The sequence below is a fragment of the Artibeus jamaicensis genome, unplaced genomic scaffold (genome assembly GCF_021234435.1).
Source record: "Artibeus jamaicensis isolate MK-2021 breed Jamaican fruit bat unplaced genomic scaffold, CSHL_Jam_final contig_391, whole genome shotgun sequence".
NCBI classification, from domain to species: domain Eukaryota; kingdom Metazoa; phylum Chordata; class Mammalia; order Chiroptera; family Phyllostomidae; genus Artibeus; species Artibeus jamaicensis.
In genome coordinates, this window is record NW_026521814.1 from 30,396,013 (window position 1) to 30,422,043 (window position 26,031).

A 26,031-nucleotide genomic window follows, 5' to 3' on the forward strand; every position below is an offset into this window, starting at 1 on the left:
AAAGTGGAGACAGTTATTCTGCCACATAAAGATCCGGAGCTGTAAATAATTTCATTATCTCCTCCTTCCGGCCTGGGGCCCCGACCCCAGCGATTGCTCACTGCCTCACCCCCTCCAAACCTCATTCTCTTAACAATGAATGAACCAACCAGAGAACACTGATTTTGCATCACAGATCACTTGCCTTTTTAATAACCTTGTTCAAATCAATCACAACTTCACAAACTGTAAGAAACAATTGATAGCTCAATCAATAGCTTTGTTGGCAGGGTGTTAAACAAATGGTTTTATTAATTTTCTGTAGTGATTTTTTTCTCTTGCAACTGGTTTTAATACCATCAATATGCAGATTTTTAAAAATAATAGAATTTATAGGGCATTGAAGATTATAGCTTTTCTTCTTTTCAAATTAGTAATTCTCTTAGCGCATTTAAAGTAAACAGAAGGACTGAAGAAAAAAATGTTCGGTTTATTGTTTTAAGCTGATAAATGGTAAGAAGGTTGCCTTTTCCTTCTTTTAACTAGAACTCTAAATTATTAAGGTAAACTTAAAATAGAGGACTGGATGTATTTTTACTGGGACATATTTTGACGAAAATGTTTCCAAAGGTAATTTGTGTGGGGAAAATCTCGTTCAGATGGGTTATTTCGTGGGTACAACTTCAATTGGGTGGAGAGTATTCTGAACAATTCTTGATTTTCAGTTAGATTTTCTTATTTTATGTATGGCCACTGAAAACGTACAGAACAAAATTCGATTTAATTTCCCTTTAGACCCTCTCCAAGGAGACTCAATTTTGGAATTGAGCAAAAGGTCACATTTTGAGAGAGCTTTCATCTTTTCTATGTATTCTCAGAGTATGGACAACATTTTTAAAGCATGACCCAGTACATATTATATTCAAATAGAGAAATGATTTTTATTATCCACAAATGTAGTTGCCACAGACTTTCTGATGTTCACATAATGAATAAATCCTCAAGAAATTAGGTACAACTGTACACGGACCGGCGTGCACAGAGAACTGAACCAGAGCGGTCGGCAGCTGGGTGGGGGGCTGACCCCACTTGAACCGACAGGGTGGAACGCGTGAAGGTGCTGCACTCGGAGATCGGCCCGCAGTTACACCCCGGACGGTAATGCGACAGAGGCGAGGGTCTCTCCTGCTTAGCGCTGCACTGAGAGTCAGAAAGTTTGGCAAGTAGGCCCTCCAGTTCGGTCCAGAGAATCCAAAATCATCACCCATGGAGCTTAATTCTGAATTTCCGGCCCAGACAAAACTCCGATTAAATTCAATGAGTGTTTCTCATTTTAGAAAGCTGTGCATGTGTATGCCATGTTCTTTTCTTAGATAAAAACATACCCGCAGCTCCTTCCATACAAAATGAAACCAAACACATTTAGAACACATGTAAGCCATTTCTCTATGGGAAAGGCCATTTGTGGTTAACACAGAAAGTATTTATGGTTTCACTGTTAATTGTGGTTTCTTTGTATTAGCCAAAAAAGGTAGCATTTTTCATGGTAGGAATAGTATGAAAGGAATAGCCTTTCTAAAAAATGTCTGAGTTTTCTGGGGCACAAGGGTATGACTGAATTCATAATATCTTCTAAACAACAAAGAAGTATACGCAACCTACAATTGTGTTTTCGATTTGAATAAAAGTTTATTTGAAATGGTCTCAATTGCTCTTTGGGAGATTTCCACGAGTCATGTCTGTATAATAAACGTTATATAATATTGAAGACTTTGGAGCATTTTAGTTTTTTTATTATAGTTGTTTTCTAGGGTGATTAAAATATTTTTCTGGACCAATAATATTTTGGGAAATTGTTAATTTCTTTTTAATGGAAATTATTAATTTTACAAATGTTAATCCATTTAATTAAATCAGTGGGATTCCCCCTCTCTTCCTTCCTTCCTTCCCTCCCTTCCTTCTTTTGTTCTTTTTTCTTCCCTTTTTCTGAATTAAAAATGGAAGAATAAATTGAGGTGTTTAAATATTTTAATTATACCATATTACTAAAAGTATAACTTTAACTTTAAACTGCCTTTTGACAAGAATTCTATAGTGTGAGGGAGAGAATTCAAAACATTCATTAAATATAAAAGCAGCCAAATTTAGTAACTTGATCGTACATTTGTGGGCTCTACACACTAATATTTTTTTAGCAGGCATTTCCACAAAGCTGTGTTTTAACATCTGAAAGAATCACATACATATTATTAGAAGGTAGAGGCAATTGTGATTATTAGGTCAATAATCAGAATCCTTAGGAAGGTTAACATGTCAAGTATTCTAACTTTTATTATCTATGGCAAATAATATACACAGTTCAACAGAAGTGACGCCTGCTTGAGTGTGGTTGGTAGGGTTAACAATCTGAGTGTAACAATTTATAGTTTTAATTTGAACATTTCACCTAAAATGTCATGTGGTGTGCTTGAGTGTGATATTGTTATGTTACAGAATTACATGCTTATGATTTTGTAATAAAAGATTCTGTAAAACAAGAAGGGCATTATTTGTGCCAGACCCTGTATAATTTCATCATTACACAATTTTATTAATAATTTTAGAGGAAACAATGACATATAAATATTAGATTATACCTTATTATATTCCACTTAAAACAAGTATTTAAACCATATGATCGTAATTGCCTCTTTCTGAGTGTGGAAAACATTCTTTATGAAAGTGCTTAAACTATAATTTATCAATTTAATCACATACATTTATGTATATTTCATGAATGTATGTGAAATTGAGTCTAAGTAAACATTTTATGATACATGCAGTTTTCCAGGTCTGCATTTATTCAACGACCATGTAAAAGGCTGTTAACTTTGTAAGTACTGCTGTGTCCTTTGCTAAGTTTTTATATAATTCTGGGTTTTAATTCAGTAATTACAAACACCAAACATATTGGTACATTTAAATTGTACCAATATTAAATTTCAAATATTTCCAGTAAAATTTTCAAAGTATTCTGTATGTATCTTGTTTCTTTGCTTTTTTAAAAATGGAATATTAAACTGGAATATATTATTATATATGAAATTTGTTAACCCTGATTTTTTGATATCCCATAAAACTTTATGCCTCTCAAATAATAAATATATTTTATATAGTGTATAACAGTGGACATTAGTGCAACATGATACCATACTTATGTATACATTTATATAAAATTTTAAAATATGTTGATAACCATGGGATATGTCTTTCTGTGACTTTTGTTTTGAAAATTACTAACATTTTTTAAGAGATAATGTTCATAGAAGTAAATACTTGTCTGTGAAGTTGTTGCAAAAAGAAATATAATCTTTAACTAGAACTTCATTTGAATAAATATGTTGCATTTTTTCTGTTATTAACATCAGATGCAAATTATTTCTGATTCTAGTTAGTTTGCTTTAGCATAGCAGATTATAATGCATTTGTTTTTCCCTAATGTTTTCATGTAGTAATTCAAACATTAAGGTAAAATAACCAAAAAAACAGAATCAGACTTTACTAATACGATATGTTTTCACTATTTGTATGTAATAATGCTGATGGTCAAATAGAAGAAAAATCTATGCAAAACTTTTTTATTTCTTGCTGTTGACAAAAATGTAATAATAGGAATTCATAGTGTCCACTTATTTCTCAGGCTTTACAGTGACATTCTCTCAGCTTAGCTTTCTTACCTTTTACTGACGGCGTTTCGGGAACCCTCAAACACTACGGTGCTGTTTTTAACTTGTCATCTGCTTGCATTGTGCACATCAGACTGTAGGGGGCACTCCTCAGCTACCACAAAGTCAGACTTGAATTTGTCCTTTTTGTGGCTCTGAGTCAGATTTAACATTCATTATTTTATCAAGACATTTAGTCTAAAAAGACCTTGGAGTTCATCTTTAAGCACGTATAGCCACAATTGGGTAAAAAATAATTGCGAATAGGTATCCAGGTGGGCATATTCCTGAGAATGTTAATAAAAATGTGTAACACTGCCTTGTGCCTGGGCAAGTATGTGCCTTTCAGGGCACTGTTCTTGTTATTCTTTTCTTCTTGGAGCTCAGGGTGGATTTTATAATACCCAGACTTTATTGTTATACCTCAAGTCTTGTCTCTTTGCCTTGAGGACTCCCAGAGAGCAGAGTGTAGAATGATCATGATTTATGTTTGGGAAGAGGAACCACAGAGTTTTTACATAGAATTATATGCCCTACACTGAAACTTATAAACAGCTTATCTTTAATGGGAGTGAAATATTGAATTTAAGATTGTGTGTGGCCTTTTCTCCACTCCCTTCCCTCAACTTTCTCTGCCCTTCATTCGCCCCATCCCGAGCAGACTCTACTTGTGTGGCAATGCTCAGAACCCTTTCCATACATAATGACAGGGCCTCTCACATGTCTACACCTTCTAGGTTCACATCAGCTGCTGGTGCAGCTGCTTTGGGCTTTTTATAGCTTTTAATACTTACCTTTCATAGCAACCAGTAGCATTAACTGGTCTGACAGGTTGGGGACATTCAGCCTCTCACTGGCCTCTGGCTAGCTCCCTGGTCTTGCCGCTGAGGAATGCAGCTCTGTGTGACTATACGCTCCTTACTTTGATCTGCGACCAGCCCCTGGACTTGGGCTGGAGATTCCTTCACTCCTCCAGACTCTTTCTCCAAAGTTACTTTCACAGTGGGGGGCACTTCCCTGGCCACACTACTTAAAATAGCAACCCTCCCCTTTGGACCCTGAATTTCATGTCCCCACTTTCTGTTTTCATTATTCTTATCCATAGCACTACTATCCTCTGATTACCAGATCTTCCACTTATCAGTTACTGTTTCCCCAACAGTCTGTGGTTCCACAGTCGGGGGTTTTCAAAGGCTTGTGTCTGCCATGGCAACCCCACTGCCTAGAAAGATACCTGACATGTTGTGAGTTCTTAGTAATACAGGGTCTGGCACAAACAATGCCCTTTTTTATTACAAAATCTTTTATTACAAAACCATAAGCATGTAATTCTGAAATGTAACGATATCACACTCAAGCACACCATATGACATTTTAGGTGAAATATTGAAAGGAAAACTATAAATTATGACACCCATATAATTACCCTACCAACCACACTCCAGTTGGCATTACTTCTGCCAAACCCTATATTTGCTGAATGACTTGAACCCATTTTAGTATATCATTTGTGAAATAACCTATGTCCAAATTTGTAGCTCAGCCGTATTTTGAATTATATTCTGTCTTTTCTATTTCCTTTTGTTTTTAAATTTTGTTGGAGTTACATTGGTTAATATAATTATATAGGTTTAAGGTGCATAATTGTGTAATATGTCATCTGTATATTGTGTTGTGTATTCACTACTCCGCCAGCTCCATTTCTACTGTCTTATCTATTTTAATATTTGCTTTCTGACTAAATGAATTCCTGAAAGTGGTGCCATACTTTATTTTGTTATTCTTTTTAAAAAAGTATTTTATGTATTTATTAACAGAGGGAAAGGAAGGGTGAAGAGAGGGAGAGAAATATTAATGTGTGGTTGCCTCTCACATGCCCCCTACTGGGGACCTGACCTGCAAACTAGGCATATGCTCTGACCTGGAATTGAACCAGTGACCCTTTGATTTGTAGACTGGCACTCAATCCACTGAACCACATCAGCTGCGGCTGGTTATTCTTTTTAATTGACTTTGAATACTTTTATATTACTACCTCTAATAAATTTGATGCAATAATTTGTTAGAGACTTGAGGACATTCTTTCTTTGGAGGAAGCGTTTTTTTTGACGGGGTTTGGAATTAGTGGGGCTTAGGACAGTGAAATCCCATGAGGAAGGGCTTCTCCGCTTTTGGTAAAATGCTAAAGTGATTAAATACTCCTGACTTGGACAAACTTTCTGGAGCAGAATATTCTGTGAAAGTCTTCTCCTTCAGCTGAATTTTGGAACAGAAATAATTGGCGACAGGCCCTTACTTTTTCTACTTCTCCTGGCCTTCCACTCAGACCCCAATGACCTCAGGGTGATTGTGATCACGTGGGATCATATTTTAAATATTTCCTCATGCAAGAGGTGACATGTTTAATTCTGTGCATCAAATTATATGGCCACATGGTGCTATTTCACCTAAGTAAGCATAGAAGAAACAATGGAGAAAGAAACCAGTATTTGTTTGGGTCAAGGATTATGCTAAACCTTTTCCATATATCAGTTTATTTAATCCTTAACACAACCCATTATACAGACAAAGAGACCGAAATTTGGGGAGATTGTATAACTTTCTCAACATCTCAAATTAGTAATAAGTCAGGGAGCTTGGGTTCAGAGATTTGTCTGTTTCTCAGACTTGTATTCCTTTCAACGCATTATGCTGCCTTCTGTATTATTGTACAGAAGCTTGACCTAATTTTCTGTAAGTGCTGACATACTTTGTGGGTGGTTTTCAGGAAGTAACGTGAGTATAGTAAATTTTGAGTCAACAATTACATAGCTTCGTGAGGTCATAATAACTATCATTTTTGGCAGCAAGTCCTTTTCTCATCTTTTGCAGAGATTGATAAAGACATTGACATCATCATTATTGCACAGATATGGAAATGGAAGTTCGAAGAAGTAATTTACCTGACATCGAAGATGCTGAAGCCCAGGCTGCTACCTGGGACCATACACCAGGTTTTTGTCTCACTCCCCCCTGCCTTACTCAGGTGTCTGCTCACGTGGCACCGTGTTGGGAAGGCCCTCTCTGAGTTCTCTAGCTATTTCTCCCTCTCGATAGCATCCTTTTGGTCTGCTTAATTCCCTTTTAAAACGTATTACCATCTATACATTATGTGTTATCTGCCTTTCCCAGCTAAAACATCCGCTGTATGAGTTTAGAAATGTTTATATTCTGCTGCATCGAACTTTAACCTGCAACATGGTGTATGCAAAATAAATCTCAAACGAATGTGAAAGATGTCGGGCTGCAAGTGCAGGTGAGTTGGATAGAAGGGGTGAAGGAGTCTGCGTATAGAGGAGAGTAGGGGAGAGGACTGGAGCAGGTCAGGGCGGTCCGGGAGGAAGCACTGGGGAAGTGGGAGGGTTTCGAGCCTTCTGAAGACAGACCCGTAGCGGAGAAAGGAAGTGGGCCCTTTTTTATAAGGTGATGGGGATTCTAGAAGATAACAGATATTTTGTGTCAGAGAAGACTATTAAAACTTCTCAGTACCTGGTGTTTAAAAAAGTGAGGTTTCAAAGTCAAGTCATGCTTAGAACCTAGGTAAAATTTTGAGCCTGGAATAAAGAGAAAAATGCAATTTGGGGGATACTTACAGGAAGATGTTTTTGGTTGAAGAGTTAGTAAGGAAGCTACTAAAAAGTTGAAGGTATCTGTAATATTTCGTACTCAGAAGAAGAAAATGGAAAAGGCTCTGAGGAAATTAGGGCGGAGACAGTAGGTAACTCGTTTCAGGCCGTGTGGCTTGTCAGTGGAAGAACCAGAGTGAGAAGCCCTGGCAGGGGCCTGTGCTGTCTACCTGGTTGTTTGGACAACGTTCTATGGACACTGAGCTTTTAACTTTTTAAAAATACTGTTACATGCACCAGTTTTCTATTTTCTTACCTGGCTGTGGCTCATCATGGACACTGCCCCCCTGCCACTCAGCAGCTGGTGACAGGCAGCCCGAAGGAGCTGCCCTGCCTTGGCTCCCAAGGATTCTCTACCTCTGCTCTCAAGAATCCTTTGAGTGATTAAGTGACCATGATTCCTCGATCATTTGACAATAGAAAATCAATCAAAGACCATGGCCGGGGAAGCTTCTGGAGGAAGAGGAGTTTTAATTCTTACTATTAAGGTTTAGAATGTGCCGACGGAAAGGCAATGCATGTACCAGGGGAGGTATTAAGGTCCAGGTCCTTTGTAATAGCGATGGCAGCCACAGGGGCTCCATGGGCCCTTCAGTGGGAGCTGAGGCAGCCTGAATGGAACGGGTACACTGGGGAGGAACGGGAGGAATTCAGCATTGGAATATTAATGACAGAGAGGAAAATAATTAATGAGTCCAAGTTCTTAAAAGGTATCAGAAATTTATTTCGGAAAACAGTGGACAGTTTGGTACCTTAGAGGAGTAAAAGTTAAGGGGGAATATATGATTAACTTTAGGTAGTCATCCATCCCTATCCATCTATCCATCTTCATCCATCCATCCTTGCATGTATCCTTCTGTGCATCCTTCCAATCACATTCTACACATTTGGAAACTAAGTGCTCATGGAAATGAAAACAATAATTTGACCAGGAAGGTGTCCTGTAAAACATTTACTTTAACAAAAATAAAGAAAACTTTTATTGGAAGTAAAAAATTTCAATACTGTTATAATTAGGTATTATTTATATCTCTACTTCTATATCTATATCTATATCTATATCTATATCTATATCCATATCCATATCCATATCTATGTAATGAATACTATCCCAAGTACATTTTCTTTGCTTAGTCTTGTAGTCTAATATCAAATATGTAGCCCTTTCTATTTCTCTTTTTTTAATAATGATGCTCTTGCATTAAGGTACAGGTTAGTTTAAAAATTTTTTAAGATTTTATTTATTTATCTTTAGAAGGGAAGGGAAGGGGAGAGGGACAGAAATATCGATGTATGGTGTCCCCTGCTGGGAACTGGCCTGCAACCCAGGCATGTGCCCTGACTGGGAATCAAACCTTGATCCGTTGGTTCACAGGCCTGCACTCAATCCACTGAGCCACACCAGCCAGGGCCCCCTTCTGTTTCTTATATTCAGTATCAAGAGCATGCATTGACTTTAGAAACTGACATGCACAGATTTGTATCATTTTTGGGTGGGGAATGATGACCCAACCATTACAGATATATTCTTGTAGCTGATGATAATACAATCTCTTCTCCCTGCATTTATAAGTTGTATATGATTAATTATGTTGGAAATGTGTCCATAAATGGGTAGATTTCTCTCATTATGAGCCCTCCCTAAATTTGCATAATTGTTTAGAAACATGTAAAGGCAGCTGTGAATGAACACACTGTGAAGGGCATGTAACAGTGATGCTAAAATCAAAGTTACCTCTGCTTTGTGCTAAGAGCAACTGTATCAACAGAGCATTGTGTAGGGACCCAGCATGTGGTACTGAGTGTTTAAAGTTTGATGAATAAAGTGAAGAGCTCCTTCCCTTGTAAGAACAAGCATTCATACATTCTGTGTCTTTCAGATTCACTCTCAACTCTATGGATCTGTCTTATTAGACCATTTCCTTTTGCCCATATACAGCATTCTTTGCCTGCTACACGACAGGTGTGTTTCTTGGCTCTTCCTTCTTTGTGATACTGTAGCTTTACACTACATTTCTTAGGTTGAACTCGAGTTTATTTTTAGGGAGTTATTTCTTCTTGCCCTGATGCAGTTTTTCCAGAACACATGACTTAGCAGGTATTTGAGTGTCCAAGGAGTCTGTGGCTTCCTCTACCGTGGCAAGCATCTCTTGTGTTTGAAGGGGCACACTCACAGACCAGGGCTTCTGTGTCATTGATATTCATTTAATTTGCATTAGTATTTTGGTGAAGAGAACATATTTTTCTGCCTTCAGCCACTTAGGACTGCAGACTGCTTTTGCTTGTCTTGGCATTAGAGAACAATTACAGGGGTATGCCATGTATAATTAATGGTATATATTTTGACTCCAAGGTGATAATTTTTCCCATTTAAGAAAAATATCAACTTCTTTCTGCTTTTTTCCCCCCTGAAGCTCCTAATGTTAAATAACAGTGAGTCTAAACTGGAGCTGATCTGGTTTGGGTTTGGTTGAGTGGCAGGCCCACAGGAATGAGAAGAAAAGCTCATGAAATAGATAGTTTTATTTAATATCATAACTATCTAATATGATAATAGCATTGGGATTTACATGGGAGAAGAAAGCAGATCAAAAGATGCCTAGAGTAACATAGGTCAGCAAAGAGAGTGAGAAAACTAGTTCTCAGTGGGAACCAGTTACATGTTTGCCATGTACCTTGTGTCCAAACTGGACTTCCAGCACATTTCTAATGGGGAAGGAAGAAAGCAGAATAGCAATGGTTGTCAAGACCGGTGGGTAGGTGCGGAAAGGGCAGTTTTTCTGGTCTCCATTTAGGGACACTGCTGTGAATGAGATTCAAAGGCTTGGAGCTCCGAACATTTGAGGGTTTGGAGAAGTGCAACATAGACATGCTCTGGAATAAAACCACCATTCACCCCAGACATGAAGAAGTGCAGGTCAGACAGAGCCTGTGTCTTCCAGCTGTATCCAGACCGTGGGCTGAGGACAGGTTTGCCGTGGTTAAAATCAGTTTTCCAAAGGCTTGTGTGTTTAAAACGGAAAGAAGACTGGGGGTTGGAAACCTCATTTTTCTTTGTTACTGTTTTTGAAACATCAGGACATCATCTTGTCTCTTGGGACTGTGCCTGGGAGGTCTAATTTTGCTGAAAGATGCAGTCAAGGCTTTGGAGTTAGTTTAGTATTCTAAATTAGTTATATTTTGATTTTACTTAGGTTTGTAAAAAGAAAAAAAAACCTAAAAAAGTCGACATCTAAGAGAGTCAATTCCAGGTTCTTCCTACCTCCTATGAAATTGTATTTTGGTTGTTATGTAGAACACAAAAAAATTTTAAAAATGCCTCTGAAAATGTTCCTGCAGCATGAACAGTTCCTCTTTGAGAACTAGTGTTCCCTTGGATGAATGGCAGCATTTCATTCCTGGAAGAATAATAGGAGTTCCCTTCTCCTTTTCAGTTATTATAACATTGGAATAAACCCTTGCCTCCATCATCTCCCTAAAGTATGCATACCTGGAATGGACACACTGTAGGTACTTTTACATCACCACAAATGAACGGGACTGGGGGTGACGGATGCCTAAACAGAATTAGAGATTCAAGCTACAGTCTGAATTGGTGGATGCTGAGCGTAGTGACTCAGTCACGACTTTGCCTGGATCCAGGAAATAGTGAGAGACTGGAATTCAAAGTAGGGAAGAGAGTCAGAAGCAAAATGGTATTGTACATGAACTAGGAGCACAGATAGAGTGTTTATAAAAGCAAGGGAACATATATACACACGTTTTCCAGATAGATGACCATGGAACTTGGCCTTCCTGTATCATCTTCTGAATTAGTAAGGACTGATGGCTTCCGGTTGTGGTATGAGGGGACTCAGGGTTCAAGGCCATGCATCTGACAGCTATATGCTCCGCTATCCCAGGGGCAGGAGTGGGGGTCTTGGAATGCTCTAGGGGTTTGCCTTTGGATGGGATGCCTGTGCTGTGAATCCTTGCACTTTCTGCAAATTGCATCAACATTCCTTGGTCCATGCCCTTTGGAAACATGTATGGCAGATTCAATTTGGTTAATTCACAAGTCTATTTTCTACCTGTTCAATTTAATACCATTCAAATTTGCCAACAAGTGATGCGCCAGTTTCCTGCCAGACTACTCAAGGCAAAATGTGAATCATCAGTGGCTAAATAGCTTTTCTTGACATTGAATAAATTTCCAATTTCCTACTTAGCAATGATGCATGTATATAACTGACCTTAATAGGAAAATAAGGTCTTTCTACATTTTATCTAACTCAAGTCATTGCATAATTCTGCTTCATCATGGACTTTTGTATATGAAAGTAGAGCTGGCTCTTTATGTACAGGGTGATGTAACAGTAGTTTTATAGTTGTGAGTACACAAAACACAGAGTTTATTCTTATATCATTATTCATTAGTTATTGTATTATTTTCTGTATGAACAACTGTAAATCCACTTTTGACCCACCCCGTGTGCATATGTGTATAATATCATATGAACACATATAAAATACTCATAGCTATGTAGAATAAAATGACAAAATTATTAACTTGCTGTTTTATTTAATACTAATAAACCCTGTGCTTCCAAGGGAATTTTCAAGCATATTCTATCTAAGCCTTTTAACAGCTGTTAGAAGGAGGTAGTATTCGTCCCATTTTCCAGTAGAAGAAACATAGTCTGAGAGGTTAAAACGCTTTCTGTAAAGCTCCGATTGGGATGGAGTTTGTGCACTCCACAAAGCCCAGGTTCATTTCCATTGTCTCGTGTTATTGCTTTCCTTGTTGTTTCTAACAACACAAATTTTTTTTTGCTAATACAGCCCATAGGTCTTACATGTAAGTGGAAAATGTATTGCCATAATCCATGTATTATAGTTGTTACCCTCCATTTCTAACACAAGGGGCTGAATCTACGACAGGCTTATCTTCCAAAGGGGTTTTCAGTGTGTATGGGGGACGCATATTAGGGGCATATACCTAAGACTACCAACACTTCTGAATTCTTTTTTTGATAACCACATCAGAGGTAATTCTTGAGGTTTAGAAAGACAAAAATATTCCTTGAAAAAACAAAAGAAAATTAGCAAAAATTAGGCCATACACAAACACCACAAGAAAAACTGTATAACTATATACCCATAAGTATATGTTAATAAATTTAGCAACAAAAATATATAGTATCTCATGACGTGACTCATTAAAAATGAATTTAACTAGATGGTGGCAGAACGCGAACACAGGGGCAACGGCCACGGTGACGGTGCCAGGGCAGGCCTCCCCGTAGACCGAGTATTAGGGAGGAAAATTGCATACTTGATGTCTGGTGGTTTCCAGAATGCTGTTTTTGTTTACGGGTTGGGCAGATGCCAGTGGTTTCAAAAATAAGAATAGAAATCATACATTATTGTGAAGTTATTTTGAAACAACAGATGCTAGGCTGGTCATGGAACATTTTGGGGACTGCTGGGCAAGGGAGTGGAACTAGACCCTCTGGAAGATCGAGGGCGTCATTGTTCTTTGGATGTTCCTGGAATTAATACTGTGAACGCCTCTTCTGCTACCCATGTTATGGAGACATATCAGACTGTTGGAATATTTGACCTGAAGGGTAATTGAAAACTGAATACCGTTTTTTTTTCCCCCAGATGTAACTGAAGGTTGTTTATTTCAATGAAGTTGAAATAATGTTAAAATCTATAAATCCCTTTTTTCCCTTTTTTCCCCCTCAGGGCTACTCTGATAGAATTTGTGGATGGCATTTTAAATTCATGGAAGTAGCTTCTTAACTCACTCAAACCATTTCTGGGTAAGGCCTGTTGAGTATTAGGTAATATGTGCCCATTTCACCATCATAACTGCTGAGGTAAAGTAGTTATCGCCTGTGGAAAGAGATGTCACAAGAACTATTTCAAAAAACATAACCCGACCTGGCTGGTGTAGCTCAGTGGATTGAGCACAGGCCTGTGAACCAGAGAATCGAGGTTGGATTCCCAGTCAGGGCACATGCCTGGGTTGCAAGCCAGTTCACTGCGGGCCAGTTCCCAGCAGGGGGAGCATGAAAGGCAACCATACATTGATGTTTCTCCCTCTCTCCTTCCCCTCTAAAGATAAATAAATAAATAAAATCTTTTAAAAAACCCCGTAACCCTTTAACTTCCAACCCATGGTATTTGAAAGAATTATTTTATGGAGAAGTTATGGGACTTAAATCGGTAAGCTGTTCACATGGTGAAGGGTTTGGGCCACTGGAAGGTCTCTTGTGAAGTGCTGTGTCCACACAATGGGCTCCTGACCTGGTTTCTCGAGAGCCATTGCATAAGTATTTAATTCATGTCTTGAATAATCCATTTACTGTAATAGTTGTCTTCCAGGAAAGATATTTAAGGTTAGAATGTAACACGAAGTTTTTCTTTCAAAAGAATTTCCAACTAGGTACAGTTATTGGAATCTCTCTCTCTGTCATTTGTAACACAATTTATGAATCATTATGTTGGCTTCTTCAGCCCTCATCACAGACACAATATTAAAAATTTTATTTGTGATGGTTTGATTGCTCGTGGTGGCCCCCGACTGTCCTGATTATTTCCTGGCCGAGTCACCCCAGGTGGTGGAAAACCTTTCCTCCCTGCTGATACCTGCTCTTGCCTCCTTATCTGTGATAAAGGCAATACAGGAGGTTTAGGCTGGGCCAGGCTGTTCACGCCTTCATTCATCTAGGCCATTTCCAAAACCACCAGAGTCACTGCCTTAAAGCATGAATGTGATGAAGCCATTGTCCTTATCAACATCCTTCGAAAGCCTTTAGGATATCCTTCCCCCAGGGTATACAAACTTTAGGATCTGGCTTGTTGGCACCATGGTGAGAAGGGGAGCCTTCTGGAGTTATGCTTAGAGGCTCCCATGAGATTCTGACTGGGTCCCGACATGCTGCTGAGTTTATGCAGTTCTTTCATTAGGTGGCAGCATTCTTCCCTTCCCCAGATCACACGTGCTGTCAAATTTGCTGAGTCGTGGATGGGTTCTAGTGCCAGCCATAGCGGACTTGTGGCCTCCCCTCCCCCGGACACTCACATTTGTTGGTGAGATCTGGTTAACTTTCCAAACACTTGTCTCAAGGACACTATTGTCCCTGCTCTTGGATTTGGCTTCCTCTCAGGCAGTCACGTAAGTATGAATCTCTAAAACTTCTGTTCAAGTTGCTTTACATACTCAGAAACTCTTCACTCTGGCCACGAGGTAAATTAGTGGATACAGAAGAAGACACTTGGAGAAAGGGGTGCACTTGGCACCACATGCCTCTGCGTAACTCCCTTATATCACATAACATGTTATATTAAAATCACCTGTTGTCCACGAAATCATTGCCAAGGCCGATATCATCAAGCTTTTCCCTATGTTTTCTTCTAGGAATTTTACAGGTTCATGTCTGACATTTAAATCCCAATCAATCCAAGTTGATCATTTTGTTTATACTGTCAGTATGGATCTTGTGCTATTGCTTGTGGATGTCTATTTTCCCCAATCCCATTTGTCCTAGCAATGATCTTTTCCTCATTGTATATTCTTGGCATCTTTGTTGAAGATCAGCTGGTTGAATATGTATGAATTTATTTCTGGGTTGTCCATTCTGTCCTATTAGTGTATATGTTTATTTTTATGCTAGTACCATACTGTTTAATTACTGTAACTTTGTAATATGTTTGAAATCAGGAAATATGATGTTTTCAGCTACACCAAAACACAGGCAACCCAAGCTGAAATTGACAAGTAGAACTACATCAAGCTACACAGCTTCTACACAAGGGAAACAATGGACAAAGAAAAAAGGCAACACAGAATGGGTAAAAATATTTGTAAGTCATATATCTGATAACAGTTTAATATACAAAATATACACATTTCTCCAAAGAAGACATATAAATAATCAACAGGTATATGAAAAGATGTGCCATGTCGTTAATCTTCAGAGACATGTGCGAATCAAAACTATGAAGAGGAGTCACTTCACACCCGTTAGGTCGGCTATTATTAAAAAAAGGAGACAGTGTTGATGAGGATGTGGACAACTTGGAACCTTTATGCACTGTTGATGGAAATGCAAAATGGTGTAGCTCATATGAGAACAGTATGAAGTTTTCTCAAAAAGTAAAAAAAAAAAAAAAATAGAACTACCATATGATGTTACAGCCCTATTTCTTGGTGTTTCTCCAAAAAAATTGCAATCGGGATCTTGAAGAGATACTGCTACTTCCATGTTCATTGCAGAATTATTTACAATAGCTATGACATGGAAACAGCTAAAACTGCACTGAAAATGTGTTATACACAAGGGGGAACCCGCCAAAAATGGAATTTATTTATAAAAAATTATTGTGTATTTATTCTTACATGTTTAAACTTCGAAGTACTTTCCATCTGATGCAATACACCTATTGAGCAGTTTTTTCCACTGCTCAAAACAGTTTTTGAACTCACAGATTTTGATGCCTTTTTTTGGCCTCTGCTGTTTTTTTTGTTTCACCTTTTCCACATGGACAAAATGTTTTCATACAGGACTTTCATGAGGACCTTTTTCATACAGGAAACAAAAAAACATCTTTCAGGGTGAGATCAGATGAATAGGGAGAGTGGGGCATGGGGGGGTCATACAATTTTAAGTAAAATAAGTGCTGTAGTGTGGGCAGGTGTGCTCATAAATCACCCATCACGAAATGGGCAAATGCACTGAGTCTTCAAAAAAATTCACTGAAGCTGAATGCAGCCTCTCACAACAATACTAGCTGGCGCACTGATACAGATGGGTTCCTAGAACACTCACCTAGTGGAGGAAGAATGTACTACAAGAGGCCCACCCTCCAGAAGATAATTTTGTTTTTTGGGGGGTCCTCCCTCATACATACAATGGAATGCTGTTCAGCCTTAAAAAATGAAAGAACTCATTCAGTAAGTGACAACATGTACGAACTTTGAAGATTACATTAAATCAGATCAGTCAGTCAGAGAAAAATACTGCATGATTCCACTTATATGAGATATTTAAAATAGTCAAAATCATAGAAGCAGAGAGTAGTCAAGTGATAGCTAGGGGCTGGTGGAAGGAACCAGGAAGAGATATCGATCAAAGGGTACAGAGTTTCATTTATGCAAGATGAACAAGTCTAGCGACCTACTGTTTATATTGTACCAATAGTTAACAATACTGTATTGTACACTTAAATTTTTATTAGGAGGGTAGATCCCAGGTGTGTCCTTGCAATGATAAAACAAACAAACAAACAAACAAACAAACAAGTCTGTTGTCTTTATCCTCCACAAAGGCATAAACTCTCTGAAGGCAGGAATTGTCTCAGATGGATTTTTGTATTTCTGAGGTTTAGCACAGTCCCTGGCATAACAATAATTGTTTTTGGAGGGTAACAAACATAGAGGCCTTGAGCTGCATCAATATATTAAAGGTCAAAAGGAACAATTTCAGGTGGAGAGAGAGCACCTTATGCCTCTGGAACTGATTCTTCAAGGCATTTTTTGTTGGTTCACTTTTCAGAATAATGTGAAATAATTTCTGTTGTATAGACCCATTCTCAATGGTCAGAGTGCATAAAAATTTTGTGTTCTTGTTTTCTTTCTTTGTACTGAACCTCTTTAGTGACAATAAACTCTGACATTCTCGGAAACAGTGTTTTCCTAGGAATCTTCTAAAAGTCTTCATTGCTTTGCCCGTATTGTGATGAGAAAGTGGGCAGGACTGGATTTACTAAAACTTCATCAGCTCGCATATCTCTGTTTGATGGATATCTGATCGTGAGATTCATGTGCTGTGGTGGTGCGTGTGCAGTAATGATACTTTATAAAAGCATTATATGAATGTCAGAGCTGAGCAAACCGAAAACTTCATAGGTATGTACGCTGTGCCTTTTGTCTCATGGAAGAATTCGTTTGTCAATAATCTTAAGAAAAATGAAAGTACAATACACTGAAAATCATTTGACAGGAACATAAATAATGCCATAATCACAAATAAATGCTAAAGTAAGTTTACATTTTTTAAACATGTAGGTCAGGTTACATATGGAAAAATGTAAACAAATAGACCTCATTGCTTCAGTGGCTATAATTATTTCCAGTCAATTAGGTTATAAATTCCAGATTTTTAAAAAATTTCACAAAATAATATAATGTGAAGAAATACCTGCTTTTCAGAAGCAAAACAATGCACTATGGGTATTGGCCTAAACATATGAACTTCTCTGTATAATTTGTGTGCTGTTTTTTGTCAGCCATATAATTTAGCTTTGATAAATAACACATGATACAGTTGGCCTTGCCTGCTGACCAACAGAAGATGCCTAAAAGATTCACTGTAATATTTGCATAGGAGTTGGGTCAGTGACCACAGGACAATGGCCACTCCAAAGCAAATACCATTGGTGGTCATGGTCAGTAGAGCACAGGCAAGTCAATCTACAGATGGGAGAAAGTGGGAGAACAGTGAGTAGGAGGTTGCCCACTCAGCTCCAGATAAGTACCTCAGAAGGGAGACAGTACTCCACTCCCTGAGCCTGCCTTATTTACCACCAGAAACCGTGGTCATTTTAAGATTTAAAAATATGTTGAAAGTCATAATGTAAAAGAGAGCAAGGAATTAGCTCTTCACACAAATCCTAGTTTTCCCAATTTCCCAAATTCTCTTTAGTCGTGGGACTATCCTTTCTATTCCTCAGTTTTTTCATCTGCAAAAATAAATATATAAATAAATAAATAAGTAAGTAAAAGGGATAATATCTCAATTTTAGAGCTGAGAAAATCAGGTCGTGTAAGGGAAAGGACTGGCGCAGTGGCCGTGTTAGTTTTCTTGCCTCCACCTGTTCATGCTTCTTCCCACACAACATGCATTTATCATGGGTCCATCCATGTCAGGCCTGTTCTCGGTTCTGAGATTCTAAACCACATGACTCTATGGGAACATAGTTGCCACTCAGATCACCTAATTCTTATTGTTGTGAAGAATTTTTCGGGCAAACGACTGTGTGCCTCGTCCCAAACATAATTACAAACTCCTGCCTCCCAAATCTTCACATATGACAATATATTCATTTCCAAGGTTTCCCTCACTCTTCTCTTGACTTCTTTTAACTTCTCTTTGAAAAATCTTTCCTAAGCTCCCCGATTCAATGAGAATCTTTTTATACCTATCCCACAGAAGTCCGTGACTGTGGTCATTTTGACAATACTCTACAACTTTGTACACAGCTGTGTTCAACACCAGTTAGTAACGCATGTCTAATATGTTCTTGGCTGTTTGAAAAGTTTTTCACATTGCATTGTATACAGTGACGTAGAATGATTTTCTTTAGACTTCCACACCCTAGGAGCTGCTCTGAAACCAGTAGGTATTTGGAATAAGTGACTGGCTATTTATCTGTCTTCTTCAACCCCTAATTTTAATTTTCATTATCATAGAGGATAAAATGGTTCTTCATACTCTTAATTTGGAGTACTTTCTGTGTCTTCACTTTACCACTGGAGCATCCACCTGTATTCATCAGCATACTCTTCCTCAAGGCTGCTACCCACAGTCTTGAACTGAAGGTCATGGCCTGAGTTTAGCTTCTAGGAGAGAGTCCTCAGCAACCCTTGGTCCTGTCGATGGTTGTAGTACAATAAATGGACTGGTACCAGAAGTTAATTCTTCATCTTTAATGTTTAATGGGAAATTTTAACCCAAAATGATGGCATAAAATAGTCTACTTATCAAGAAAATGTCAGTCTGTCAAGATTCTAGCTTCACATGCCACTTGAATATAACATGAGATGTAACTTGTTAGCAGACAATCAAAGGGTTTAGGAGAAATGTCATAGTTTAAGAAAATAAAAGCTACATATTGTGACATTTTAGGACTTACTACTTAGAAGTAGTAAACATGCCTTTCCATCATCCATATTAAAGTACACGGTCAAGACAGTTAATTAAAAAAGAAAAAAGTTCTCATATAAACCACCTTGTTGTATTCACTAACTGAATAGAAAACCAATTATAAGCCATGATTTCCTACCTGATCTCCAAAGGAATCAAAGGGGGATCCAAAAATCAACCAGAAGCATGGAAACTTTGCTGGACTTTAAATATGTGATATAGTGAAAACTGCTAAAAAGTTTATGGGTTTCAACAGGAGAAATGTGGCTTTCCTACCACTTACAGGCCTGTAAATGAAAGATGAGAGGGGGGGAAATGAAGAGGGTGTGTGTTCCATGGAGATGGTCAACAGAAGCCGGTCGAATGGCCCAAAGAGAGTGATGGAGCAAACCTGAGACCAGCCTCTCGTTGGAAACGTGCACAGCCAACAGAAGGCAGAATTTGCCTTTTAAGCAAATGCAACAACAGGCAGAACAAGCAAGGTCCTGACAGCTGACTAAGGAATCTATTGGGTAAAACTCTTCAAAATGTTCCCTTACCTGAATTATTCTCTAAGCTCATCCATGAGAAATTTGGAGGCAAAAAATTAGGAGGTAGGAAGGGAGAAAAATGAGTGCTTATTTTTAGTGATGAAGGAGTGGTTAAAATGTTTCCTAAATTTCCTCTTTCATATTTACTTTATTCCTGTCTAGGTGATTCATCTAAGGAAAAACAAATTTAATCTAATATTATTGTGATGGAACATTATATTATCTGGCAATGTCATTTTAAAAACATATATAGTGAATTGCATTAGGCTACATTCAGTACCATCTGAAACTCAGTTTTCATAACATTAATTTGATTTTTTTCATACTGATCAGAATACATTCCAAGAGCAATGTGTGTTTCCTTCTCTGCTCACAGACTTTTCGTGTAGCAGGCTCACATTTCTCTGGCTTCCAAAGGATGCATAAGTGAGATACGTAGCTGTCAGGGCCTTGTCTTGTCTCCTCAAGTCTACTTATGCTTTGGAAGTTGTTGGTTGATTTAAGGCTTGAAGTTGGTCTCTCAGAGCCAGTGCTGGCTTGTTAATAGTCTGGGACAGGACTTACCTTCTGACCCTTTCTCTTTCATGGAGCCTAACATGCCTCGGCATCCCAGACTTTTGTGATTCAAACCAGACAACTTGGGTATGAACATTTGACTCAGAAAATTGCTTAACACAAAAGTGCTAGCCAAATTGACCAGTGCAGTTTTTCTGAGCATTTTTAACATATTGAATTTGTCTTATACAAGTTGCAGAGTTTGAGCTTGGGGCAGACACAGTCCTCCTTTCTCTATGTTCATGCCATTGCTTAGGCAAAACCTCTTTGGGGACATCTTTCATTTCTCCTGAAGGAGGGTTGAAGCTGTGTGTAAGGTCTCTGGTTAGGGCTACTTAAACGATCTTTCCTTTCACTCTCTTCTTCTGAATACTTTGTTGTTATGAAGGACTGAATGTTATTTAGATGGTTTCTCTCTTACTCTTTTTTCCTTTTCTTTCCTTCCTCCCTTCCTCCTTTCCTTCCTTCCTTCCTTCCTTCCTTCCTTCCTTCCTTCCTTCCTTCCTTCCTTCCTTCCTCTCCCTCTCTCTCCCCTCCCTTCCTCTCTCCCTCTCCCTCTTTCCTTCCTTTACCTTCCCTTCCCTCTCTCCCTTTCCCTCCCTTTTTCCCTTCCTCTTTCTTTCTTTCTTTCTTTCTTTCTTTCTTTCTTTCTTTCTTTCTTTCTTTCTTTCTTTCTTTCTTTCTTTCTTTCTTTCTTTCTTTCTTCCTTCCTTCCTTCCTTCCTTCCTTCCTTCCTTCCTTCCTTCCTTCCTTCCTTCCTTCCTTTCTTTCTTTCTTTCTTTCTTTCTTTCTTTCTTCCTTCTCCCCCCACCTTTCCTTTCTTCCATCCACCCTCCTCCCTCTCTTCTTTCCTGCTTTATGATTTCATATTCTTCTTTCTGTCCCATTTCTACTTGATTGGCAAATTCACTCCTTTTGATTTATTTATAATTATGTGTCTTCCTATATATCTAGATTTGATGGTGCAAGGGTGAGTAAAACACAACTGTTGCTGTCAAGGAGTTTATGGCCTTGTAGGGGAAAGAAAGATAAGTAGGGAACGGTGTATATGGAAAGTGCCACAGTTGTACATATGGGGTAGGAACATTAGTATGGCTGTAAGAATGAGCACAAGCTGACACCATTGTTGGGTGGCAGAGAATGAACTGCTACTCAGATACATTTCCTCAGGATTTTGAACCAGGAATACTGACTAGCCAATGAGCACTTAATCAGAAAGATTATAAAAAGAATTTAGGATCCTCATGAGGTAGCAGAGACTATAAGAAAACAAAGGACACCAGGCAGTATATGAAGAAAATTAGAACAGGCACCACTGAAAGTGAATCAGGAAAACTACAAGAAAGCACACAGCTTGTCCTAGGAGACCTAATTGCCGGAAGACGGGTGGGTGCATGGGAAAGGAAGAGACTTAGTAGTCATGCATCTTGGAATTGTAATTGTTCAAAGTATGTTAATTTAGTGTTCCAGAGGATGAGGTTGGAAATAATAGAGTTATTTATTATTAGAAAATAACAGTTATCAGCATTGCATCTAGAATTATATGGCTATATTGTAAGATCTCTGGCAAACTGATCATTCTAATACTCATGTTCTCCTTTATAATATGGAGAAAATAATAATAATAATTAACTTTAGGGTCATTTTAAGAGTAGATGAGATAATCCATGTTGAGTGCATGGATTTCTTTGTGCATCAAATGTTCTGAAAAATATTACCTATCATCATTTTATTTTGTCTTAGTATACTGAAAGACATAGACATTGGTGATTTTCAAATTGTTGGTTGCAATCATGATGATGTAATATAATAAATTTGGTGAAGAGTAACTGGCAATTTAAATAAATAGAATAGAGTATATAAGAAACATTTTCTATCATAAAGGTATTATTTGCAAAAAACTTTTTTTCAGTGACACACATGTATGTGTGTACATATGTGTACAGGATCCTACTCATAATTAATTGGAGACCACTACACTATATAAATGCCAGCTGGGTAATAGATGGGTCATAAAATATACAATTAATTGGTTTGCCAACTCCAGCTCTGAAAAGGGGACACCAGTCTGTCCATTAGTGAAACCAAGGCTACATGCAGTGTTGTACTTTGGCGTTTGCACATGTATGTATGAGCCCAAATAACACTTGTTCACAACTTACACCTCCCGGTAATGAGGGTTTTGAGACCCTAAAGCTTGCACTTCCTTCCATCCTAGAGAATTTTTACCCACCTGCTGGAGTTCCTGGTATAATGCCTCTCTTCTGTACCCTTTGGATAAAGAATGGTAGATTTATTGAAAAATGTCTATCCCACTCCTTCTATAATCTGTACATATAATGATATAGAGGACATCAGTAGTTCAATGCTAAAGTTTGAAATCAGGCATATTGTTCATTGATCAGAGTGAAATGTAGACATGTGCAGATACAAATTACTCAGATAAAAGATTATCCAAGTACTCATTTCAGAAAACAAGTTCAGAAAGCACTTTATTTAGTCAGATGATGTTTAAGTGAAACAGAATTCCTGAGCTAAGGTAAGATAAAGAGGAAATGTAAACACTTTGCAGAAAATATACTTTAATTTAAAGTGTGCCCAATAATGTATACCTTAAAGAATAGATAAAATTTCTTGGAATAAAGGTGATACTACTACAAGAAGAAACTTATTAGTTGTCTGAAGTCATTAGTACTAAATAACACTAGAATAATATAGAGAGTAGGGTAAATGAAAGTACTGTAAAAGTCTTATTATGTCAGAGTGAGATATGGGGAATGAACTTGATTGGTAGAAGAAAGACACTCTTGCTGGAGATATAAATTTAGCTGTCATTAGCTTATGGATGGTAATCAAGCCAATATATGAAGCTTTAGACTCTCTACCACATTTTTCTTTTATCTTACTGGCAGTTTTTAAAATCTTTTTCATTCTTTAACGACATTCACAGTCTTCTCAGTTTTACCTAATCTCATTACACTGAAAAACATTTATACACTGAAATCCCTGAAGTTTATATACCCAGCTCTGCCTGCTGCCTTGAACTCCAGGTTCCCAATTCCCAACCTCCACCAATCTGCTCCACCCACAGACTTCCCTAATTCTATCACTGGTAACTTCATCATTCTGATTGCTCAAGTCAGAAGTCTTAGAATCAACCTGGACTGTCTTTGATCACATCCCACCTGCAATCTAATGATAAATCTTGATGATGTATCTTCGAAATATGTAGAGAGTCCAACCACTTGTCATATATCCATACACTCTTTTCTGGGTTACTTCCACAGCCTCCTGACTGGTCTCCCACTTTGCGCCTCATCCCTTCTATAGTCTGTTCTCAACACAACAGTCAGAGTAATCCTTTTAAAACTAAAGTGAAAATTTTAACAGTGGCTACACCACTCTATACACTATGTTTTTTTAACCTTTTGTGTGTATCTCTTATTACTCTGTCCTTTGCTCTCCAACACCCCCTTCCTGGAAATCTTCCCTGTAGATTCACTGATGACCTAAATATTCTCACAAACGCCACCCTCTCAGTGTCTGACTTCCCTCAATCTACTTAAAATGGCCTCTCTGTGACCCCCATCCTCTTTTCTTGCCTTATTTTTCCTCATCGGAGTTATTACCACTTACCATACTATAAGATTTGCTTCAATTGGTCTGCATCCTTCCACTGGAATGTAAGCACCAGGGACTTCTGTGGGATTTATTCGAAGTACCTCTAGTGCTCAGGATAAAGCAGTTTCTGGCATACAGAAGGGAATCACTAAATCATTCTTGAATGAGTGCCTGAGACAAAAGAAGTACAGGGGAAATATATGTGCAAAACAGATGGTAAATAAGGAATTAATATCTACACAGAGAGAGTTCTTACAAATAAGACAAACTCAGTAGAAAAATGAGTGAAGAACATTATTCTAACGGGCAGTTGGTCTACCCAATAACCATTCTCTCCCCTCTCTCTTACTAACAAAGCTCTACTCTTATTGAGGGAGTTCTCGATCCAGCTCAAGAGCTGCACTTCCACCCCAGCTTCTTACTAAGCTGGAGTATTGGGTTTTAACAGATACGAGAGACACGAAAGAGTGCGGACCTGTGGTGCATTGGGGACAAGGAGACCTGATGTATCAGACTTTGTGGCTTTGACAAAACAGTAGCAATAAGATTGACCAAGTGGGCAATCAGAAAAAGAAAGAGCTGGGACCTTAAATGAGAGAATCTTGGGTACAACTGTTAGTTCTTAAGAGCTGAAGGTAGTATAACTTAAGAGGGCAGATCACACAGCCTGCCTGTGATAAAGTAGTACTTGTACTTGGGTGATAGAGTAGGGGTGAGACAAGCTAGGAATTCCTGGAACATAAATTGAATCCACAATTATTTTTCCATTCAGATATGTTAAATATACCTCCTAGAATTCCAAATAACATGGCATCTTCACTTTTAAGTTATCTTAAAGCCTTGAATCTGTATTGTCTGTGTTAATGGGTTCTTTGTTTGGCAGTAAACTTTTCAGACTGTGTGTACTTTATGATCATCCTTCAGCACCTCATGGACTCCAGGGACCAGCTCTCAGTAGGACTGTCCTGGATGTGGGAGTCTGAGAACTTCATCCAGGAGTCTCTTCTTTCTTGCCTCATCTAATTTAAGAATAAATTTTCTGTTGTAAATTGTGCTGCTATAAACATTGGGGTGCATAGGTTCTTCCGAATTGGTGTTTCAGGGTTCTTAGGGTATAATAACAGCAGTAGAATCATTAGATCAAAAGGCAGTTCTATTTTTAGTTTTTTGAGGAAATCCATACTGTTTTCCATAGTGGCTGCACACTCACCAACAGTGCACTAGGGTTCCCTTTTCTCCACAACCTCACCAGCACTTGTTGTTTGTTTTGTTTTTGTTTTTTGTTTGTTATAATGGCCATTCTGACTGGTGTGAAGTGGTATCTCATTGTGGTTTTAATTTGCATCTCTCTGATGACTAGTGATCCTGAGCATCCTTTCATATGTCTCTGGGCCCTCTGTATGTCCTCCCTGGAGAAGAGTCCGTTCAGGTCCTTTGCCCATTTTTTAATTGGATTGTTTGTCTTACTGGTATGGAATCATGTGAGTTCTTTATGCTACTTCAAAAGAACCTATGGACCCCAGCACAATTTACAATAGCCAAGTGCTAGAAACAGCTCAAGTGCTTATCAGTAAGTGAGTGGATCAAAAAGCTGTGGCACATTTGCACAATGGAATACTATGCAGTAGAAAGAAAGAAAGAACTCCTACCCTTCACGACAGCATGGATGGAACTGGAAAGTATCATGCTGAATGAAATAAGCCAAATGGGGAGAGATAAATATCATATGATCTCACCTATGAGTGGAGCCTAATAAACAAAAAAACAAGTGAGCAGAATAGAATGAGAGATACGGAAATAAACTGACAGTGACCAGAGGGGAGGGGATAGTGAGGGAAAGAAAAGTCAAGTCAAAGAACATATATAAAGGACCCATGGGCAAAGACAATGGGGGGAGGATTGAATGTGAGAGGTGGGGGTGGTTAGGGAAGGGGAGAGTAATGGGAAAAAATGGGGACAACTGTAACTGAATAATAATTTTAAAAAATGAACAAATTTCCAAGCAAAACATCATATCAATGTGGAATTTTGAGGCTTTTATAGGCGTTGCTGTGGTTAGTCC